Source organism: Xenopus tropicalis, chromosome 8 (genome assembly GCF_000004195.4).
Source record: "Xenopus tropicalis strain Nigerian chromosome 8, UCB_Xtro_10.0, whole genome shotgun sequence".
NCBI lineage: Eukaryota > Metazoa > Chordata > Amphibia > Anura > Pipidae > Xenopus > Xenopus tropicalis.
Genome location: NC_030684.2, coordinates 56,102,711 through 56,126,514, shown reverse-complemented (window position 1 = coordinate 56,126,514; position 23,804 = coordinate 56,102,711). Strand labels below are relative to the sequence as shown.

At 35.8% G+C, this 23,804-nt stretch overlaps 1 long non-coding RNA gene across 2 annotated transcripts in view; it reads right to left on the bottom strand.

The window, feature by feature from the left end:
• The window catches only part of LOC101732163, a 116,469-nt gene that overhangs the window by 5,526 nt on the left and 87,139 nt on the right, over positions 1–23,804 (bottom strand). For both annotated transcript variants that reach the window (XR_001171698.3, XR_208915.4), the window contains one exon: positions 5,679–5,855. This is a non-coding gene — a long non-coding RNA (uncharacterized LOC101732163). The remainder of the gene's footprint in view (positions 1–5,678; positions 5,856–23,804) is intronic.

Below are 23,804 nucleotides of genomic sequence, written 5' to 3'. Positions count from 1 at the left end.
CTAGAATTGTGTTATGGCTATATTATTACAGTTTTTGTAGCTATTACAGTAGTATAACATATTTTATAGCTCTGAAGATAAGTAAGCATTTGATAAAGGAAGCCACGCTAGTGCAATGTCTACATTAAAGATGCAATACACCTTTTTGTTTTCCTTTTTTAAGACCTTCAGCTTAAATATTCCCATATATTTACATGACTGGCAATCATGTCCATGCAATTAGGAAGCATATTGTCAAGGGAGACAGTGAAACTGTTAGTAACGCATTCAACAGTGACATTCTCAATACCATGAGCAGTGTCTAACAGCCAAGCACTGCCTGCCCACTCTGGCACATAAGCTTAAATACCACATTAATAGCTGGCACAGGATCCAGAAGCTTGGACAGCTGATTGGCTCTTATAAACATATTACTGGATGTGTCATTGCATTGGAGATAAACACATTTATTTTCCCCTGAATGATGAGAGTGATAATTTAAAAAAAATTGTATACAGAGGGAGACTTCTTTTGGAGTTTACAAATTAGAATAAGGGGAACAGAGGATCATTCTGGATACTAGTTCCTTCTAGAGTTCTGTATTATATTAGCTACCCAAAGGCCAAAACATACTCTGTACAAGTACAATATTTCTTACTTACAGATCTCCAGCTGCTGCTTATATATAAATGCTGAGATTCTCAAATATATGCATAGTAGATAAATAATTTTGTCTATTTGTAGCAACACCTCAAAATTTATAGTTAAAAGGCCAATAACAAAAATAAAGAAATTAAAATGTTTCTTGTTACATTTAAAGGAGAAAGAAAGGTAAAAACTAAGTAAGCTTTATCAGAAAGGTCTATGTAAATACAGCCATAAGCACTCACAGAAACGCTGCACTGACTTCTCTGTCAAAAGATTTGTTGTGTCTAATTCCTGTGCCAGAGACATGCAGCTCTCCGCTCTCTCCCCTCTCCTGCTCCCTCCCCCCTCAAGAATGCTAAGAACTCACTCCCCTCCTTTAGGAATGTGGATCTGAGCCAATCAGCAGGAAGCTGACTCATAGTCTAACTGAGCATGTACCCTTGGACTCGGTGCAGGAGTGTGGCATTACGGGAACTTTCTTTACACAGCTCAGCGTTTTTTCTTCCTGTTTGGCTTCTGATCATCTAAACAGGTGAAATGGGGAGACTTAAGGACACTATTGAGACAACTGAAGGTATGCCTGTAGCTTGAGATTAACTCTTTATTAGCTTTTCCTTCTCCTTTAAAGTTCTGTTCATTTAGCCCCTTCAAACAAACTATTTCTATTTATTGGCATCAAATGTCCTATTTTATATGAGAGGTTTTCTGTCTGTAGTCCTCTAGAGAGCCATGAATTACATTTTGACTACTGTTTATCTTCCTATGTAAGAACTAAAACCAAATGCATTATACAGAGCTGATCTATTATGTATTTTCCCCTTTTTCAGCTTGAATGGCTACCCCCATGGATACATAGCGGCTAGTTTATCTAAACCAGTGATCCCCAACCAGTGGCAACATGTTGCTCACCAACCCCTTGGATGTTGCTCTCAGTGCAGAAGCCAGTATAATAGCTGATCAGATTCCTAGAGTTATTCAAAAAGAGCTCATTTATCTGCACTAGGTAAATTTAAACCTGGGAAGTAACAAATGGTAACCAATCAAATGTTGCTTGCTCTGTTACGCATACTGCTGGCTGAATTAGGTTTCTGGTTGCAATAGGTTACTGTCCAGCTGCAAATTTCCATAATAACACAAAGCATTTGTAGTTTACAAACAATAAGCAAGATATATGCTTTTATCTGTGCTTTTGTTAAACAGATATAACTATTGGGAACCCTTTTGAATGTAATATATCAGCATAAATGTGACCTAAAATGTGGTTTTTCATGTAAGCCCTAAAAATGTGGTTTTTCATGTAAAATAGATAAGAACCCAGTTAAACAAACAGTTAAAAACAAAAATATTGCTTGATCATTTATCTATTACAGAAAATGATCCAGTTATTATAATCCAAAGCAAGTGTGTTTGGCAAAACTATGCAAAGTGTTACTTTTAGGGGCACATTTACTAATCCACGAATTCGAATCACGAATGGGAAAAAATCGGATTGGAAACGAACATTTTGTGACTTTTTCATATTTTTTGCAATTTTTTCGTCGCCGTCACAACTTTTTTGTAAATTGTTGCGACTTTTTCGTAGCCGTTACGACTTGCGCGAATTGTCGTGACTTTTTCGTAGTCGTTACGACTTGCTCGTATATTGTCGCGACTTTTTCGTATTGAGCGCTCGTAAACGGCGGGCAAACCTTTTAGACTTTGCATGATTTTGGAAGGCTCCCCATAGGACTCAATGGCACTCTGCAGCTCCAACCTGGCCCAAGGAAAGTCTCCCATAGGGCTCAATGGCACTCTGCAGCTCCAACCTGGCCCAAGGAAATCACGATACTGAAGCTTGAATAAATCCGAAACTTTTGTACTCTGCACGACGGCTACCAAAAAGTTGTGACAATTTGCGCAAGTCGTAATGGTTACGAAAAAGTCACGAAAATTGACGAAAAAGTCTTAACGGCTACGAAAAAATCGCGACAATTTACGAAAAAAATCACAAAATACCGATCATTACGAAAAAAAGGCATTCGGACGCTTTTCGAACGTTCGTGGATTAGTAAATGTGCCCCTTAGTGTGTGCACCACTTATGCATCAATAACTGCCGCTATTTAATACGGGCCTATTTATTATGCTGTGCAAAATAAATATAGTCAAAAAATAAGTGCTTTAAGGTGTGTTACATTTTACTCTGCCCAAACGCTGCATTTGAATGTTATTATTATATGCCGCTTCAGACCTTGCATGATCTATTAAAGTCAATAAAAATTCAAGTCCCATCACTAGAGAAAAAAAACACGTAAAAATGGTAAAAAGTGGTTCCTATATTTTTCCATAGCATATCAAGAGGCTGTTTCAGTTACTCCAGATTTGTATGCAGAGGTACCCAGTCACAGAAAATCACTACAAAGCTGGATAAGTACTCAGTTTTTTTATGCAGCGATGCCTGGTGAGGTGATGTTGTTTTTTTTTTTTACACAGCATAATAAATAGGCTCCTAACTGTTTATCAGACCTGCACATCAGCTTGAAGGAATTTGAGCCTATTCCTCATTATATTACAGCTTTAACTCAGGGATGTTGGTGGCTTTGTTGGATGAATTGACTTTAACATTAACTTTTTAACCATTCTTTGGTTGGTAGATGGACTTGTGTGCTTTTATCTTTCTGCATCAGTTCAATGATACATACCTTGGCATTCATAGTAGATCAACAAGGTGGCAAAGCAAGCCTAAACCATGATACTGCTGAAATGCAGCGTCTCTTACAAAACATAACACTTTTCATTTAAGTAGTGATAAGCAAAATGTTTTGCCAGGCATGGATTTGCAGCAAAATTCCACATTTCGCCATTGGTGTTTTTTTCATGAAATGGGCACAAACATTTGCCACAAAAAAATGTGGAAGCGGAGTGTGGAAGAAGTCTAGCATCAAAAAAGTTTCGGTTGCGTAAAAAACGTTGTGGTCACATAAAATACAGTGAAGTTGCATCAAAAAAATTGCAGTTGTATAAAAAAACGTTGCACACATCAAAAAAGTTGCGCGGTAGCTGCATTTCGCGATTTTTTTTCATGAACGGGACAGATTCGCTCACCACTACATTTAAGCCATAATGTTTTGTTTTGGTCACATATGTCTACAAAACATTCTTTCAATAACCTTCTGATGGTCTTTTGCAAACTGTCGACACACAGAAATGTTCTTTTTTTCCTGGCAACCTGGCCATGCAGTGCTACTGATGGTGGACTTCTGGCACTGACATTCACCAATGCAAGGGAGGCTGATGGTCTGTGAGAACTCCTAGGGGCATATTTATTATGCTGTGTAAAAAACAGCGAGAAAATTTGCTACACATCGCCAGGCTTTGCCATGCAAAAATGGCGTAAAATTGGCGTAATGTTTTTATGTGTTTTTTCTTCCACCGGAACTTATGGAAAATAACGGCGTAATATCTGGCGTTCAGACGGCAATCTTTTCCATTTATTTTACACAGCTTTTTACTCCGTTTTATCGGCGAATTAGTTTCACACAGCATAATAAATACGCCCCCTAGAGTATTGGTCCCCAACAAGTGGCTCATGAACAACATGTTGCTCACCAACACCTTGAATGTTACTCCCAGTGGCTTATTTATAGTTGCATCAAAACCATGAGTACTGCCAAACAGAGGCTTCTGTAGACTGTCAGTTCACATAGCGGCTGCCAGAAGCCAACTACAGCCAATATTTGGCATCCCCAGGAACCTTTTGCATGCTTGTCTTGCTCTCCAACTGTTTTTAAATTTGAATGTGGCTCATGGGTGAAAAAGAACGGGGACCCCTGTCTTAAAGTATTACATACCATGGTGTTGAATTGCTTTCATTGTGTCTACCAGACAGTTAATTGGTGGAGTACAACCACTTTAGAAATAATTTTCTAACCTTTTCCAGGTTTTTAGGTCCTCAGAAATCTACTTTGTTTGGAAAAAGACTCCGATTTCTGTTCTTTAAATAATGCAGGGCCTATCATAACTAATTATTCTATTGATTGAAAAAAACAGACTTACTTCCCTTTCAAATGACCTAAGAATCCTAAATGTTCACATACTTTTGCGACACATGTGGCAAAAGTTGAATAATTATAATTTTTTTATCTTGTTTTAGTGCAAATCAGATCATTGTAGGTCATATTTATGCAGAAAATTCAAAAGGGTTCATCAAGCACTACTTCATATGCAATTCCCATTACTATTTAGCCTTTGATACACTGGACCTGGGTGCAGCAGCCCCAGGACTTTAGCTTAGAGGAGCTAATTCTAGCTTTATTGAAAGGTGGACTGACATGCTATTACACATCTATTCATAGGTAACACATACCATAATGAACAACAGTTTCAACTTTAGTAATCTACATAGTTATATGGTGATTTAGAAATTGATCGGTTACAACCATGCAGCTTCCTACATGCTTGAATATATCATAGCGACCATATAACCATGTAAGCAATTCACCTATTTATCCAATCTATAATTCATTATAGTGAGTTTTTGTCTATAGATAAGTATGCAAATAAAAACACATAAAGCACATTTTGTTTGCTAACTAAGGTTCCCAGTCCTGAATTACTGGCCCTTATTTTGATAAACCTGGAATTAAAACTAAAATCATTCCAAAGATATCAAATTATGAATTATCTAACTTAAATTACAAACAAAATATAGCCACGGATCTCTTTCTGTAGAAAAATATACAACATACACAATATTCCACTTTATAAGGTATTAAAATTAAACAATCCTGTGAAATCATTCTGCAGCCACATATCGATTTCTCGGTCATGCATTATCTTTGCACAACATTTTTATGTAAAAAGGAGGGGAAATGTGAAATCATTCTGGCACAGTGCAGTTTCAGCACCATGGAAAGCGCTCAGCAAACTGCATTCATACATCTGTGTGCCTTTCTTGTAAGTGGCATGTTAATCACTGCGGCTTCACGTGTAGAGATATTTCTGCAGCTTGTGTAATTGTGCTCTGATTAATGTTTTCAAATACTTGATACAGTTTTCTATTTCTTTTTCTTACCTTTTCTGTTTCATGTCACTTGCCTCTGCTGCTCAATCTGTTATACTTTTACTGCTGTGTGGTGAAGGGAATTCATTTTTGTTTTCCAGCCAAAACTCGTTTATCTTTTTGCTGCTCATAATGCAGTAAGCAAAATTATTTCCCCAGAATCATCATATTTCATTATAATGCTTCAGTCTGAAATATAGGCAGAAGAATTACAATCAATGGTTATTGCTAATAAAATAGAATTGGTTTCTTTGGAGGTTAATTTGTATCAGTGCTTACACAATTCCTTTTTTTTTTTCTAATTCAATTTAAAATCTGATGGGTTTTTTGAGCTCAACCATCTTCCCAACACAGGTGTCTTATTTTAATTCAACCTTACTCAGGCTGATGGATGATTTTGTAATGGGAGTAACTAGCTTAAAGCCCTAGTCCATCCTGTCCAGAAAAAACATGAAGACAAAAATCTAGCAATGGAAGAGTCCCTATCTAATGAAACAAAACACCCATCCAAATGAGATTACATTAACTCCAGCATGTAAATGCATGTTTTGCCTTTAATTATAGAGACATTACAGAGAAGATGTTGCTAAACAGAATTTTTTTCTGTTCAAGCAGTTTTGTTGTCAGGTCCTAGAATCTAATAATAGAGGAAGAAAAGCTTCCAAGCACTCCGGACCTTCTGGGTTTAAAATCTCATCTTTATTAGTCCATTAAAATTCAAATTTAAAATTCAAATGTCCTAGAATCTAAAGTGTTTAGAAGGGACAGGCAGGCCAGACACTGCATTTTATGAGTCCAGTTCACATTTTGGAGAAAACTTGGAAAGTATTTATTCGTAGTAATGTTGGAAAGGTCTCTCTAAGCAGCACACAGGGCAGGAAAGCTACTTGCCTGAGTGGGGAACTCCAGAGAGGCAGGGGGTGCTGCCTGCCCCTTCAAAGAGCAGAGGGAGCACTGGTGGTGTTGCCCATAGCAACCAATCAGAAATCAGATTTGAACAGTCAGGTTTTTATTGGTTGCTAAAGGCAACATCACCAGTGATGTTGCATTATACACAACAATAAATATGCCCCTGGGTGCCTGAGAAACTGAGAGGAAAAATTGAAGGTTGAGCAATCCCTCAAAGAAGTATCGTGACCAACATATGAGTTTTGTTTATTGGTAATCCACAAGGGCCCAGTGAAGTGAGGGAAATCAGCAAATGTGTGTAGGTAGTGTCCATGAATTGGCCACCTCTATGTTAAACTGCAATAATGTTAGGAAAAGGGTCTTTCAAGCTTTCCACATGTATAGTGTATAATATATCAGCATGCTTCCCTTATAGGAATCCAATATTGTGTCTGAAACTTAAGTCTGGAGAACCCAGAGACATACTAATGATTTTGATGAACTAGTGACTCCAATGTTTAGTAAAAATGGCACATGGTCTTGTTTGTATTTAAAGGTAGTCATAATGTAATACCAGCCTTTTTAAAATAATTAAAAAAAAATTTAAAAAAATTTGAAGTCATTTCTAAAGAGGTTGAAGGGTGTGTATTGTATACAAAAATATTCCTTGCTTACTTCCATTTTATTGATTCAATATTGTAAATAAAATACAAAAAGCACAAGAAATGTTCTTCTGGTTACTTCACTTCCGAATGCTTGTTTTTAAGGTATCTAGAGTTTATGTATCAACTAAAGGTTAAGTAAAGTACAGCAGTATTCTACTCATTTGTTTGACTACACAGTCACATCAATCAACATAACTTGTGATTGTAACACATGTGAAAGCATTGTATGTATGGCATTTTGGCATGTACAATCAAATCTAAACTAGTTTTAGCTCCTAGCACTGCCACTTTATACTTACTGGTATTTCTTTCCGTAATGACTATGTACAAAATCATACAAACAACATGTTATGGTTCATTTAATTATAACAAGACTCCCATAATTAGCAATGAATGAATTTTTTGCAAGCCATTGATTCCCTGCAAAATTTTCCAAGACAAAAAAATTTGCTGAAAAAATGCTTATTGACTTTACTGAATTTGGAGAAAAAAAGTTGTGCGCCGGAATTTTCCGGGGAAGCAAAAGTGGACAGATTCAATCATCACTACCCAACCAATGACCCCACATTCATTCTTACTGAATTTGGAAGTGGAAGCATTTAACATGGTTTTCCTAGAGCCAAACACAATTTCCCTTCCTCCTTATGTTTGCGAGTTTATTAAGCTAAAATTACACACTGAATGCATAAATATGTAACAGCAAGATGAGTAACACGGTGCTGGTAAGCAGCATTCTCATTTATAAATTCTCTTTGCATCTTTAATTAGATTTTTAGTCATTTGCTTTAGAGAAATAATAGAAGCAGTTCCCCAGGTTCAGAAGTGGCTTAAATCCACTTTAATTTAAAATACATATGGCCTTATGACATGCCTTTCATGATTCTCATAGGATCATGCCAGAAAATGTAATCTTTTAAAGCAAATGTTCAAATAATAAAGAAAAATAATGAGTGGGCAGTTAAATATGTTTCTATGGAACATACAGCATAGTGTAAACAATTAATGTGTTATGAATTACACATAAATAAGTTTCTATTTCCTTTCCAGGCTCATTTAAAAAAATAATTCTGAAAATTCCTGAGGTAAAAGTTTCCACTTCTTCCTCAAGCCTCACTTTGATGCTCAACATTTATTCAGGTCCCCCATTAGTCCACAAAAAATGTTCAGTATATAATCCTATATAAAACAGCCAATGAAAATGTGCTGCATTTAAGTGTGCCTTCACCATAGACCCACTGGCGTGCCTGTACTTAGTATTAGGGATGTATGTTGCATGGATTGTAATAAAATATTAGCACTCCCTAACTTGTGTGTCTGAATGATGTGAAAGTTAGAGGATGGGTAGTGGAAGGGGTGGTAGAACCATTTGCTCCTATATGGGAAATGCAGCTACTGCATTACTTTTTTGACGTGTCCACAACTTTTCTAAGGAAACTTTTTTGAGGCAACTTTTTTTTATGCAACCGCAATTTTTTTTACGCGACCAAGTTTTTTTTTACACAACCACAACTTTTTGACGCACACTGTGTTTAATAGTTTTTAGTAGAAAGACATATTTACACATTTTGAATTGTCAAATTTTGAAATGCATATGGAATTGTGAAGATATTTTTTGCTATTGATTTTAAAATGCACTTGATATCATGGGGTCTATACACGCCACATGGTGGAGTAATACATTAAACTAACTGGATAGATAATGTAAACAGATACAAGGGCTATCTTAAATAAAAGAACATTAGTACCACAAAGGGATTTGAGCCATGTTTAATGTAGAGTAGCCTACAGTAAGGCTTGTATTGTATTCTTATGTATGTATATTTTATTTATTTATTTATTTGGTGCTACCTGTACATGCAGCACTGAATATTAAAAGAATACTTAACACAGACATGAAGAAATACAATAATAGAAAAGAAGGATGTGCTTTCCCCACAAAGCTTACAATCTGAGAGATAAGGCTATGGGAGGCCCTATACATTCCCAGTAAATATTAAATTGAGATTTCCCACTTTTTAAAACTATACTATAAGAAACTCAAACTTTCTAAACAAAAGATACTATCTGTCTATATATTGTGAAAATAAGACCAGCATCTAAACATATAAACATCAGACTTTGCTTTCCTAAAAATAATTTAAAAAGCCATATTGTTTATTAAACTACCATCATTTAACCTTGATTGTTTGTCCTGTTTAGTTGTATTTGCCTCTCTTTTATTGGAGGGGTACTTTCTGAAAAAAAAGTTTTTTTACTTTTTACTGCATGTGCTTTTTGAGTTCCGATTTTTTGTTAAATGTCAGACATTCATGGAAATTAGTTTATTCAAATGTTTAAGAAGAAAAAGATAAAAGTTTTAGTAAATCTTCCTATATTCCTGTATATTAATCATACAATGTAAAACAACCCCTTTAAATAACTCACGCAGAAGTTCCACATACTTACATAAACAATGTGTTTAGGGTAGCCTTTGTTACTAATTTGATTGGAAAGTTGATTTATGAAATGATCTAGAATTTTAGCTATTAGCTATGCTAGAGCGTTGATTCTTATCAGACATGTTTTGCATTAGCTCTTCAAGTAGAAATTCAATCAATGGGGCATTTTCTCTGTCCCGTCCCCTTACTAGACACAAATCCAATTATTCAAGATCTAAGGACTTAATTCATTGATGGTCTGTAAAGAAAGAATTAATAACTAAGAAACCCCTCTAAATTACATGTTTGATATTTAATTAATCTGCCCCTGAATCCTCAATAGTCTTATGTAAAGATAAGAAAAACTGCCCTGTGTTGCTTTGACAAAAAAGTTTTGAATTTGTGAAAAACCTGCATATTGCTAAATTTTGATAAAAATTGTGCCAAATGCATTGGACTTAAGGTGTGCCTTTTCTCTACATTTTTTCTGCTGTCAAATGTATTGGAGTCAATGGAAATTTTGTGGCACAAATTTGAATTCTTTCTGGAAAAATAAAATACATGGCAAAGCTTGAGTGCTATCATAGGCAGTTGTCTTGCACATGGCGAAATTTTAATGCACATTCCCAACATTTTTTGAAACTTACAAAAATTAGGAATTTATCACAAATCTGTATGAAACAAAAATATTTGCTTGTCGTAGGAAGCATTCTGTTGCAGGAGTGAAAGGTCTTCGTCACACAGAAGCATGTCACACCATACTCACAAAATAGCCCATGAAGTCATGAATGATATAGAATATGTAACCAAACTTAAATGTGCATATACAGTGGTGTGAAAAACTATTTGCCCCCTTCCTGATTTCTTATTCTTTTGCATGTTTGTCACACAAAATGTTTCTGATCATCAAACACATTTAACTATTAGTCAAAGATAACACAAGTAAACACAAAATGCAGTTTTTAAATGAGGGTTTTTATTATTTAGGGAGAAAAAAAATCCAAACCTACATGGCCCTGTGTGAAAAAGTAATTGCCCCCTGAACCTAATAACTGGTTGGGCCACCCTTAGCAGCAATAACTGCAATCAAGCGTTTGCGATAACTTGCAACGAGTCCTTTACATCGCTCTGGAGGAATTTTGGCCCACTCATCTTTGCAGAATTGTTGTAATTCAGCTTTATTTGAGGGTTTTCTAGCATGAATCGCCTTTTTAAGGTCATGCCACAACATCTCAATAGGATTCAGGTCAGGACTTTGACTAGGCCACTCCAAAGTCTTCATTTTGTTTTTCTTCAGCCATTCAGAGGTGGATTTGCTGTTGTGTTTTGGGTCATTGTCCTGCTGCAGCACCCAAGATCGCTTCAGCTTGAGTTGACAAACAGATGGCCGGACATTCTCCTTCAGGATTTTTTGGTAGACAGTAGAATTCATGGTTCCATCTATCACAGCAAGCCTTCCAGGTCCTGAAGCAGCAAAACAACCCCAGACCATCACACTACCACCACCATATTTTACTGTTGGTATGATGTTCTTTTTCTGAAATGCTATGTTACTTTTACGCCAGATGTAACAGGACACGCACCTTCCAAAAAGTTCAACTTTTGTCTCGTCGGTCCACAAGGTATTTTCTCAAAAGTCTTGGCAATCATTGAGATGTTTTTTAGCAAAATTGAGACGAGCCATAATGTTCTTTTTGCTTAAAAGTGGTTTGCGCCTTGGAAATCTGCCATGCAGGCCGTTTTTGCCCAGTCTCTTTCTTATGGTGGAGTCGTGAACACTGACCTTAATTGAGGCAAGTGAGGCCTGCAGTTCTTTAGATGTTGTCCTGGGGTCTTTTGTGGCCTCTCGGATGAGTTGTCTCTGCGCTCTTGGGGTAATTTTGGTCGGCCGGCCACTCCTGGGAAGGTTCACCACTGTTCCATGTTTTTGCCATTTGTGGATAATGGCTCTCACTGTGGTTCGCTGGAGTCCCAAAGCTTTAGAAATGGCTTTATAACCTTTACCAGACTGATAAATCTCAATTACTTTTGTTCTCATTTGTTCCTGAATTTCTTTGGATCTTGGCATGATGTCTAGCTTTTGAGGTGTTTTTGGTCTACTTCTCTGTGTCAGGTAGCTCCTATTTAAGTGATTTCTTGATTGAAACAGGTGTGGCAGTAATCAGGCCTGGGGGTGACTACAGAAATTTATATTGAAATTGAAAATTGAAATTGATAAACCACAGTTAAGTTATTTTTTAACAAGGGGGGCAATAACTTTTTCACACAGGGCCATGTAGATTTGGAGTTTTTTTTCTCCCTTAATAACGTAAACCTTCATTTTAAAACTGCATTTTGTGTTCAATTATGTTATCTTTGACTAATAGTTAACGGTTTTTGATGAGCAGAAACATTTAAGTGTGACAAACATGCAAAAGAATAAGAAATCAGGAAGGGGGCAAATAGTTTTTCACACCACTGTATGTCAGATGCTGTTAAACGATCTGCCATTTCTTAGTATTCTCTCTGACAACAAGAGCTTGTCACAAGCCCTGTGAATTATTGTTTAATTTTAGCTAGAAGGGACTGAACATGATAGGGTCACCTTGGTATTCTATGACCTATAGATGTAGAAGTGTACTCAGATGTACTTATTGCCATGTCATTCCATTTCATTTCATTATAACACGTTCTTTAGACATATTGCTTTATGCATAGTGTGAACTGATGTCAATTTTAGGTTTATTTTATCTGTATATGCATGAAGCAACATTTTAACAAGTTTAAAAAATATAATATTTTAAAATGTTATATATATATATATATATATATATATATATATATATATAAATATAATATACCCCCAATATATAAATAATATCCCCAATTTTTCATTCATTCATAATTTTTGTTTGTTTTGTTTTGCTTTGTAGGAAAACCTCCATGAAATAAATACAATTATATAATTGGTTTTCTGATACAAATTGGGCTTTGACATTCTTGATTGTCTTTGCAATTTGCCTTGAGATGTAACCAGCATTTGGTAAAATCATGTAATATTTCTTAATATTTTGGGCTTCACTTCTTTAACAAATTCTTTTTTACAGACAAAAATCTTAAATCCCCCGTTTCTGTGCTTTAACAATACCATATTTGTATTGCTAAACTAATTTTCTTGTCTAGGAGAAAAAAAATAAACCAGCTCTAGAATTTTAATTTTATATGGATAGAAAAGCATATCTCTCAGACAATGTGGCAGAACTAGCATGTAAAACTAAAATACACCTATATTAATTATTCTTAGGTACTACAAGTATTCCAGATGCAAGGTATGCTATAACTATTACTACTACTATATTAAAGGTAAATTTGAAAATAAAAAAAGAAACCTAGACATTATCAAACAAAGTCACATTTGAAAGACCATCTTGCTATTGAAAGCAGTATATGTCTAGCTGTTCCCATGCTTTCTTTGAACTGCTGGATCTGATTTTTGAAATTATAAAGTAATTGACTGCTACTTAACAGACCTGGAGGAGAGGGAGGAAAGATTGGGAACAGAAAGGGATTAAAAATATTGGTCTCAATAGCATTTACATTTACAAATATTGTATGAATTTATGTGCACACTTGGCAAAATTGTGTGTTTGCACTAAAATAAAAGTCCCCAAAAATAAAAATAAATGAATGAAATTTGTGAATTTCTCTGAAAAAGGCAGAAGCTCTTAAGTAGATGAAACACTAACATTTTCTGTGCAGACACAGCCTTAGAAAGGGACTAACTCCAGGATTTTTATCTGGACTAATGTTTCCAGATTATAAAAATAAGGGTTCAGCTGTGACTCAGTGTTAGGCTCAATCTTATGAAGAGACTTTGATATTCTGCTGTGCACCCCAGCTTTATATACACAAATCGTAAACCTTATGACCGGTGGCATTCAAATGTTTGTTTTTGTGGCTTGTGTAAAGAATTCCAATTCTTAATTTAAAGTAAATGTTACAACTGTCGCATTATTCTTTAAAAAGTAACATATCTTCAAAATATTGTTTTTATAAACATGCAGGGGTAATTAACCCACATTCTTCCACTTTCTTGGTGTATATATAATTCACTGGTACATTCACTGGTACATTCTTAATTTTTATATGATATATCTCCTTTAAGACAGGCAGCAGACAAGGGACAGTCAACAACAGTTAACAACAGTCAACAGCAGTAAGCTATAATGAAATCTACCTTCGGCCCATAGGTTAGCAGCAAAAGTTAAGAGCATGAGAAAGGTACAAGGGAAGTCCACAATAATGGTGAAGCAGGCAAGAAGACCATCTTGCACTGACCAGCCCACTGGAGGGTATTTGCATGAGCATGCATGCATAAATGGGACAGCACCACTGGTAAGATACTGACAAAACCTCTACAAACAAGGCATAAGTGAGTGTAGCACAACATCAAATTAGTTTCAAAGGGTTCTTATGTGCTGTAAAAAAACATCTAACTGCTTTCAACCTGAATTCAACTGCAACACTAGCAAAGCCATTGGCATTTAACTATGTATCCATTTAATCTAAGCTACAATAGCTACAATAATTATGTATTTTATTTATTTCAGTATATTTTTATTCCTTTCTGTTCTATGAAATGGCTTTATTGTTTCTAATGCCCGAATGTGTAATATAATTCTGTCATTATGTTATAAATTGTGCTGGTTGCGTTGGGAATATTCCATTTTAATTTGCTTGCAATCACTTTATATGAAGTTTTCAACATAATAACTCAATCACATTACAGGGAATACAATTTTAATTTTATTATTTTTTTTTCCCTTTTGTTGCAGACAATATAGTTATTGTAGGATGGATTTTTAATGTGTTGTATTATGCAAAAAAAAAAAAAAAAAAAGATTCCACAATGTAATTTTCTTCAAATGGCAACTTTTACCTTAATACTGTATCATCCGTCAATTTGACCCATTATGGAGTGAAATACCAGCTGTTTCTGCACAATTGGTGTGAATATCCACCTGACCTTTGCATTGTAAGTATTTCTTCAACAAAAGTCATTAAAGATCAGACATGAAACAGTTTGACATTATTTAATGGTTATTTCTAATAAAGTTCTACTAGCATAAGGGTTTTATAGAAAGCATATTTTAGGGTGTATATTGCTATATCAGTCCTTTTTCAATTGTGAATTGTATTTCATACACGTGATTTGGTTTATGCGTTATAAAATGTTTTGCAATGGAACATCTAATTTTGTCAAAGGTGGTCTATAAGGAAGTATTGTGTTCCTAGTTTGTGCTTATATTTTATTTTTTTAATATAACTTCCTCTCCCCTGTTTTGTTCTTTCAGTTCTGTTGCAAATAGCCCTTTATCTCACCAAATATCCTTGTATAATGGCAACCCATACTTTTCTTGGCTTGACATACAGCATACAGCATACCGACTGAGTACTGACTAGCACAAATAATTTCTAAAGATACTAAAATCATAATATATTCTAAACTGTATTCCTAGTGGTTCATTTGAGATAAATTCCTTAAGATAACAAACTCTAATCCCAATATATTTTGAATTATTTAATCAAAAGTAACCTCTAAGAACCCAGCTTTGAAAATAATTGGGTCATTTCAACAAGCTGTGTGGTGATAAATAGTGCTACATCTGCACCATCTTTGCATCTCTTTATTTGTTCTTGCATTTATAAGTAAACCTTGAGATCTGATATGCCTTGATGTGTTTGCTTGATCCATTCATGAACTTTAAAGCAAACAACATTTTATTTTTGGCCAATTTATTCTGCATGCCGCCTCTGATGCTGGAACAGGTAATATTTTGAAGTTATGTTTGGGTTCATAGATAATAGTGGGTAACACTAAGGGGTCCATTTACTAACCGCCAGGTTTTCTTTCCGATTCAGATTTTTTTTAGCTCTAAAAAAAAAAACCCATATATTTTTTGTACATATCAATAGAGATAAAAATCTGAATCTGACAATTTGCCAGCTAAAACTTGTCAAGATCATGTAGAAGTCAATGGCAGATTCTTTTCACTTTCCTGGAAGATCCTTCTTTTGTCTCGAAACTTTAAAAAAAAGTCATGGTTTCAGTGCAACAACAAAAAAAATTAGAGTTATTTTTTTTAAATTATAAAGTTTTAGTAAACATAGACATAAGACACAAATGAAATGCAGAAATATTCATCTCATAACTAGTTTTGCTTAAAGAAAGTATTCAGCGTTTACTCTTCTAGTAAGTAGAAATAAATAGCCTTTTTATAACTGTATTCCTACTATATTTGGAATAAACAGCAACTTTTTATAGATATTTATACTACTTAGGCCCCCTATTTCTATTTGTATTTATCTTCAAAATATGTGCTTTGGGCAGAACAGAGCTATGGGGCACTTTTTTTCTGAATGTGGTAAAATGAGCTCTATTGGGATTTGTCTCAACCAATCTCTTTAATGCGAGCAAATATACACGTAAAAAGTAAACATGTCCTCTTGAAAGCACCTTTTTTTCCAGAAAAAACAACCCCAAACATGACAGTCTTTCCTTATAAGTTAATTGCTCCATTCCTTTTTCCAGTTTAGTTGCACGTCTTTGTACTCTCTTCAGTTCATTAATATAGTTCTTAAGGATTGGAGTCCAAAACTGCACTGCCTACTCAAGGTAAGGTCTTACTTAGGGGCTGATTTACTAAACCACGAACGGGTCGAAATGAGTCCGATTGTGTTTTTTTCGTAAAGATCGGTATTTTGCGATTTTTTCGTATGTTTTGCGATTTTTTCGGCGTCTTTACGAATTTTTCGTTACCAATACGATTTTTGCGTAAAAACGCAAGTTTTACGTAGCCATTACGAAAGTTGCGTAAAATCTTGCGATTTTTCGTAGCGTTAAAACTTGCGCTTTTTTTGTAGCGTTAAAACTTACGCGAAACTTTGCACCTTTTAAGTTTTAACGCTACGAAAAAGGCGCAACTTTTCGCGTAAGTTTTAACGCTACGGAAAAATCGCAAGATTTTACGCAACTTTCGTAAAGGCTATGAAAAACTCGCGTTTTTATGCAAAAATCGTATTGGTAACGAAAAATTCGTAAAGACGCCGAAAAAATCGCAAAACATACGAAAAAGTCGCAAAATGTTCGTTTTCAAGTCTGAACTTTTCCAATTCGGGTCGGATTTGTGGGTTAGTAAATCAGCCCCTAAGTATAGAAAAAGAGGCAAAATTATGTTTTCAGTCCTTTTTTATGCAAGTACATTATTCACTTTAGTAGAAACTGACCAACATTGCTGCCTGCAGAATCTGTTTTCTACTACTAATTTTTCTTAAAATAAGGAAGCCCACAACACACTATACCATTTAATGTATAACTAGTGTTTAGGTTATTTCTTCTGCATAACCTTGCATTTAACCTCATTTAGAAATATGCTCCCTTGCTCTCCAATTTAATCAAATCTCTATGCAAAGTAGTGACATCCTGCACGGAACTTATAGTTTTGCAAAAGTTAGTATCATCAGCAAAAATAGAAACAGTAATTTCAATGCCCACCTCTAGGTCATTAATAAACAAGTTACAAAGCAAAAGACCAAGGACAAACCCTCTGCGGTATTCTACTATCAACTGGTCCAATTAGAAAATGTTCAATTTACCATCATTCTTTGTAATCTATCCTTCAGCCAGTTCTCTAAAGTACAGATACTTTGTTGCAGGCCAACATTCCTTAGTTTATTCATTTATCTTTTATGTGGTACTGTGTCAAATGCTTAAGCAGATAATAAGTAAATGACATCCACTGCCACCCTACAGTCTAGGATCCTGATTATCTCCTTGAAGACATGCACAATGTGTCATCAGCAAAAACAAAGACAGTGCTGAAGCATTACCACCCTTTTCTGGCTGATCACTGAGAATAAGATTGAATTATAAAAAGTAATTAGTTTGAACAAGTGATTAGTTGTTTACATGAATAAGTCCCCTAACCCGCATACTATAAAATATATATATATCCATAATTAATGTCAGCAAACATAACACAATGTTGATAAATAATTAAAAAAAATGCTTGGGTAGAGCAAGCACTGAATTACTGTATGTGTGATATACTATAAGTTGTGTGCGATGGTGTCATTACAGGTTTTCACAAAGTCACACCTTAGTGGGAACATTGCAGTCAGCTGTATGCCAGCAAGATCAGGAAGAGACTCAGTTTTATTCCCTTGGTAGCAGCTAAGGAATCCAATTTATTGTTTTTTAATTATTCTATACTGCAGTGACCTTACATAATAGTAATTTCCAATAAAAGGCCTAGGTTCACCTTGGCATAACTAGCTTATTTCTAAATGTAATAAGAACAAATGGAAAAGGGAACAACAATTACACATAAATGAACAGTTGAATAAATTACCTGCTGGCACTGGGCGCTCCGCCAGGATATATTCTCCATGGATTGGTATTTTTGAATGTTCAGTGTCCCTGATATTAAATATAGAAGTGCATTGCTGTTTATATAATTATAAATGTGAAAGTGCCTGATGAACTTTAATTGAAATTCCTGACAATCCCAAACATGCTCACCGACATAGATATATATTTGTAAGGAGGTGTTTAAGATAGATATAGTGCTCTGAATAGCATCCATTATTGTCGGTAAATGAACACTTCAACAACTCTGTTTTTGCAATGTCAAAGAGGCAGACTAGAATTTTGACATAGCCCATTATTCTCTGCTGCTTACTCTTACTCTTTTATGTTCAAGTTGAATTTCATTGTGTATTCAGTTAGGCTCATGAAAAGCACATTCAGAAATCAGTTTACTATAATCACACAACATCCCATTTAAACCTCAGGACTTCTTATTCACTCAAATATTGCAAAACTGCATTAATGCCCACAAACATTAATAGACAAAGTAAATGCATGCTTAAAGCAGACATTACATTTCTAAAGCTGACTCTTTTGCTTCCCCTAGCTCTCCAAACATCCTACAGTAGAACCTAGAAATATTGCAAAAAAGAGGACATTGTGCTCACCACAAAATTTTAAACCATTTGGCTGGGGTGAAATGAGGCTGTGACCACAAAATTCACAGAGAAAGCAACAAGAAGTCCTCTGCACTCACCCATTATCAATATATGTAGGACATTTAGACAATCTATGCACTAAACTACAAAGAAATGTCCTACTCTTTAAGCAAAACAGGCATTATTTGTCCATACGTTGCAACATACTTTAAGCTGGCCAACTACATCAAAATTATCCCCTGGCCAGTCCTACATTCACTTTTATCTGATTCATTAAGAATTCTACTGCCTCAATATACATTTCACAAAGGGACTGAGTTTTACTTGCAACTTGTTTGCTTTGCTTGTTTATTTGTGGTTATTATGAATCAGTGCTATTCTACAACATGATATTGTACAGAAAAAGCCTGAATGAAGCAGTGACAGTAGACCTACTCATATCCTAGATATAAAGCTTAACAAAGCTACACCTATTTTAAACATAAAATGGTTAAACTAATATGCATTAATGCTAATGAGTTAAAGGAGAAGGAAAGGTAAAAAAAAAATCAGAAAGGTAAATGTAAATACAGCCTTAAGCACTCACAGAAAAGCTGCACTGAGTCCTCTATCAAAAGAAACACATGATCTATTTGCAGTAAAATGCCGAAATGACTTTCCTTCTCCTTTAAATAGCATAACTAAGTAATACTTGGTACTGAAGAAAATGCGAATCCGAGGCAGATATAGCCTTAATTCAAGAAACCCACTTAATATGTAGGGGACCCTACAAATCTCATTCCAAATCCGCACATAAATAATTTTTCCAGCTATAGCAGGGCTCATTCCAATCTCTCCCAATACTTTGGGAGGCTTATAAAGCCACCAAAAGGAGCCAGCTAATAGCGCTCTCTGCTAAAATCTTTATCAACAAAGTTCCCTCCTTACGTGACTCCAGTCTCCAGAAACTCGCTATACTGAAACACATTCTCAACTGCTCCTAACTAGTGATGAGCGAATTTGTCCCGTTTTGCTTCATTGAAAAATGTGTGAATTTGTGCAATATTTTTGACGCGCACAATTTTTTTTTTGACGCGGGCGGCAATTTTTGGTAGTACTGCAAATTTTGTCACCTGCTTCATGAAAAAATCCACCAGAAATTTGCCGCAAGTCCATGCCTGCTGAAAAATTTCGCCCATCACTACTCCTAACACATATATAAGATATCAGACTAACAAATATCAAATAAAAGTCGTTATTATGGACCAGTAAGAAATTTTATGAAAAGGGAGACAAACATTACTCCTTACTAGCTAGAAAGCTCAGAGATCAGCAAGTTCAGACATGGACCTCTTCCATACAAAACCCCTTAGGACAACTCAACTAAGACCAAATTCAAGTCAGGGAAATATTTTCTAACTATTACACCCATCTATGTAACCATTAGAATATTTCTCTAGGGTTCAATCCCAGCTCCATTAATTCAGACCCAATCCCACATTTTCTAGTAGAGGCTGGGCTTCTCAAACTATTTGAGTAAGATAAAAACTGCACTCTTTGCAGATAATGTCTTGCAGACACTGACAAATTCTTTGATTTCTCTACCAAACCTTCATACAATCATTGATGTTTATAGCAAGCTTTCTAACTACAAAATCAGTGTCAGCAAGACAGAAGCTCCTTCTCTCAATCTTTCACAAGATAGCTTAGAGACCCTTCAGTTCAACTTTAATTCTAAATGAAAAACAGTCACAATCTCTTACAGTAAAATACACAGATCTTTAGAAACACAATTTCATAACCCTGATACAATTAATCATGATACACTGAAGACTTACTACAGAAATGACTTTCACTAAGACAGGGCACATGAACCACAACATCTGGTCCAGCTCCATGGCAGTAGACTCATCTATATCAAGATAATTAACATAGTGCTAGTAAGCACAATTTATGTTGGAAGATCCTTTTTTTTTTTCTAAAGATCTTTGTTACAAAACAGAATACCAGCAAGTATATTTCTTTTTGTTCAAAAGAACTTTTGTGCATTGCTGGTTTAAACGCCTATATTCTTCCATCTATTTACTCAATAATCAGTGCTTTGCTATATGTTTGATTACACTTAATACAGCCAACTACTGAATAGCAGAGCTGTAAAGTTGAGTTCAAAGGTGATTTTTATGCACAGTCGGAAGATGTTGGCTTGATAAAGGGGATGGAAGATTTAAGCTATGAGGTTTGACTGTCGAGGTTGGGGTTGTTTTCTCTAGGTAAAGAGGCGCTTGCGAGGGGACATGATTACTCAGTACAAGTACATTAGAGGGGATTATAGGCAGACAGGGGATGTTATTTTTTCCCATAAAAACAATCAATGCACCAGAGGCCACCCCTTTAGATTAGAGGAACGGACCTTCCATTTGAAGCAGCGTAGGTGGGTTTTCACGGTGAGGGCAGTGAGGTTGAAGAATGCCCTTCCTAGAGATGTGGTAATGGCAGATTCTGTTAATGCCTTTAAGAGGGTCCTGGATAAATTCTTAAACAAGCAGAATATCCAAGGCTATTGTGATACTAATACCTACAGATAGGGGCACATTTACTAATCCACGAAGGTCCGAAAAGCGTCCGAATGCGTTTTTTTCGTAATGATCGGTACTTTGCGACTTTTTCGCGAATTGTCGCGACTTTTTTGAGCTCTCAATACGAAAGTTGCGATAATTCGCGAAAGTCGTAATGGCTATGAAAAAGTCCCGACAATTCACGAAAGTTATAATGGCAATGAAAAAGTCGCTACAATTCTCCAAAGGCATAATGGCAATGAAAAAGTCGCTACAATTCTCCAAAGGCATAATGGCAATGAAAAAGTAGCTACAATTCTCCAAAGGCATAATGGCAATGAAAAAGTCGCGACAATTCACGAAATTTGTTATGGCTATGAAAAAGTCGCGACAATTCGCGCAAGTCGTACCGGTTATGAAAAAGTCGCGACAATTTACGGGAAAGTCGTAACTGCAACGAAAAAATCGCAAAAAATACGAAAAAGTCGCAAAATGTTCGTTTTCCAATCCGAATTTTTCTCATTCGGATTCGTGGATTAGTAAATCAGCCCCTTAGTATTAGTGGTTGTATATATAGTTTATGTATGTGAGTGTATAGATTGTTAAGTATAGGTTGTGTGTGCTGGGTTTACTTGGATGGGTTGAACTTGATGGACTCTTTTTTAAACCCTATGTAACTATGTAAGATTGGATTTTAAACTAGTATTAGATGTAGAACATAGCATGTACTAGCCATTGCCCCAAATGCAAGTGCTCAGTGCATGGACCTTAAGGGGCACAATTTTGCACCCCATAACACACTCAGTTAAGTCAGTTTTAAATCAATTTTGCCCTGTTAATAGTATAACTCTATGATCTTCAAATATCTTTACTGAAATGTGATTTAATATACAATGATTGAGACATTCTCTAATTTTATGTATGATTAAAAATGTTGTAAAAATGAGTTATTCATTCTTAAGTTAACTTCTACACCAAACTTCACTGTTTCTTCATCATGGGTGCCCACGTTATTTATGCCACTTTATCAAACTGATTGATGTATGTGTCACTTCAATATCTCAGTGTCTAAAAGAAGCGAAAACACATGTCAGAACATCATCTCAGAATAATCTCAGAATGTTATCATTTAGGATTACAAATTTCACCTAACAGAGACTTTCCCACTGTGGAATTTAAGTTTAAGGTATTTGATTTATTAGGTTAATGCAGTTTCCAAGCTACATAAACATGTCTCACTGCCTTCTTTTTTTATTATTTAAACTACTTGCAAACATGTCAAACTATTGAATAAGTGCATAAAATCTTTCTTTCCCACAATGCAGTTTCGTTTATCCAATATACTGCCCACCAGGTATCTAGTTATAAAAGTTATGTGATCTTGAAATTTTACAGATCTTTTCCAACTGAAACCCTATCGACACAATATCTGGCACTTCTGACAGTATTACACTCCACGTCTGTCGCTCAACTGTTGGCAAGGTGAGGACAAACCTGAGCCACTTTGCAGTGGTATTGGAGAGATTGGGTACCTGGAACTCATTAGCACAGTGTCTCCACTGCTATGGGTAGCCTCACTAGGAACATTAATAATACGCACAGTCTTTGATAAAGTTAGTAACTCTTTATCTAAAATTAAAGTGGAAGCTAGTACAGGAAACATAGTACATAGTGGTTAAAAGGGGCTCTCTATTAAAAAAAAATGCAATGTCTGAAAATCTTCAGGCAAGTCCACCACCGGCTTGCAGTGCAGCTACCAGCCTCTTTTTACATGCTGATGGGGATCCCTCTGCAGCTGGTTGTTCCTCCAGTCAGTACTCCTCACAGGATCTTTATCTCTTCAGGTACACTATCTTCCTTCCCTATACCCGCCTGTTAAAAAGGATTGCTTCTGGTGGGGGCTAGCAGCAGTCTGGGCCCACTCACAACAACTCACATTCTCTCTTGTATTCCTGTCTTCCTCTGCCAGGCTTTCAAGCTTTCTCTTCCTTTTGGTGGCTTCCAGACTGCCTTGTAACTTCCTGTAGTCCTAAGATCACTATTTAGATGATTGCTAGGCAGCTGCTGACAACATACATGCTAGTTTCTTAAAGGGCGCTGAAATACCTAAAGAAAGAGCCGAGGGACTGGGGAGCCAATCGGTGCCCAATTCCCTCCGGCACACAAGGAGTTAAGTTATCTTAGCCTCTGGGCGGGAAGAAAAGTAATCATACTCACCCCCTCCCCTTGCCTGTCAGCTCTCTCAGCAGTGTCTCACTAGCAGGCACGGTAGCAGCATCTCCCTCCCCCTCTCCCTGTTTAAGAGCAATTAGATATTTACCATAGACAGTAAGTTTGCTTAATTTGCATGTTTATTTCCTTTGCAGGTTCTCTTTATGCAAAAAAAAAAAAAAAAAATTCCAAAAGACATATATACTTTACAGATTTGGTTCGTCACAGCAAATGGCGGGGGATAGTCCTTGGCCATTTAATCTCTGGTGGTGTTTGATGGTTTTTACATGCCCACTGCGTTTGCAGTGGCCGGCATTCGTTATATAACAGTTATAAAAAAAAAAGTTGTTGCAATGTTTAGTAAAGTTTTAAATACATGGCAAGGACTATTTTTCTGATGTTGGGATTTCTTTAATA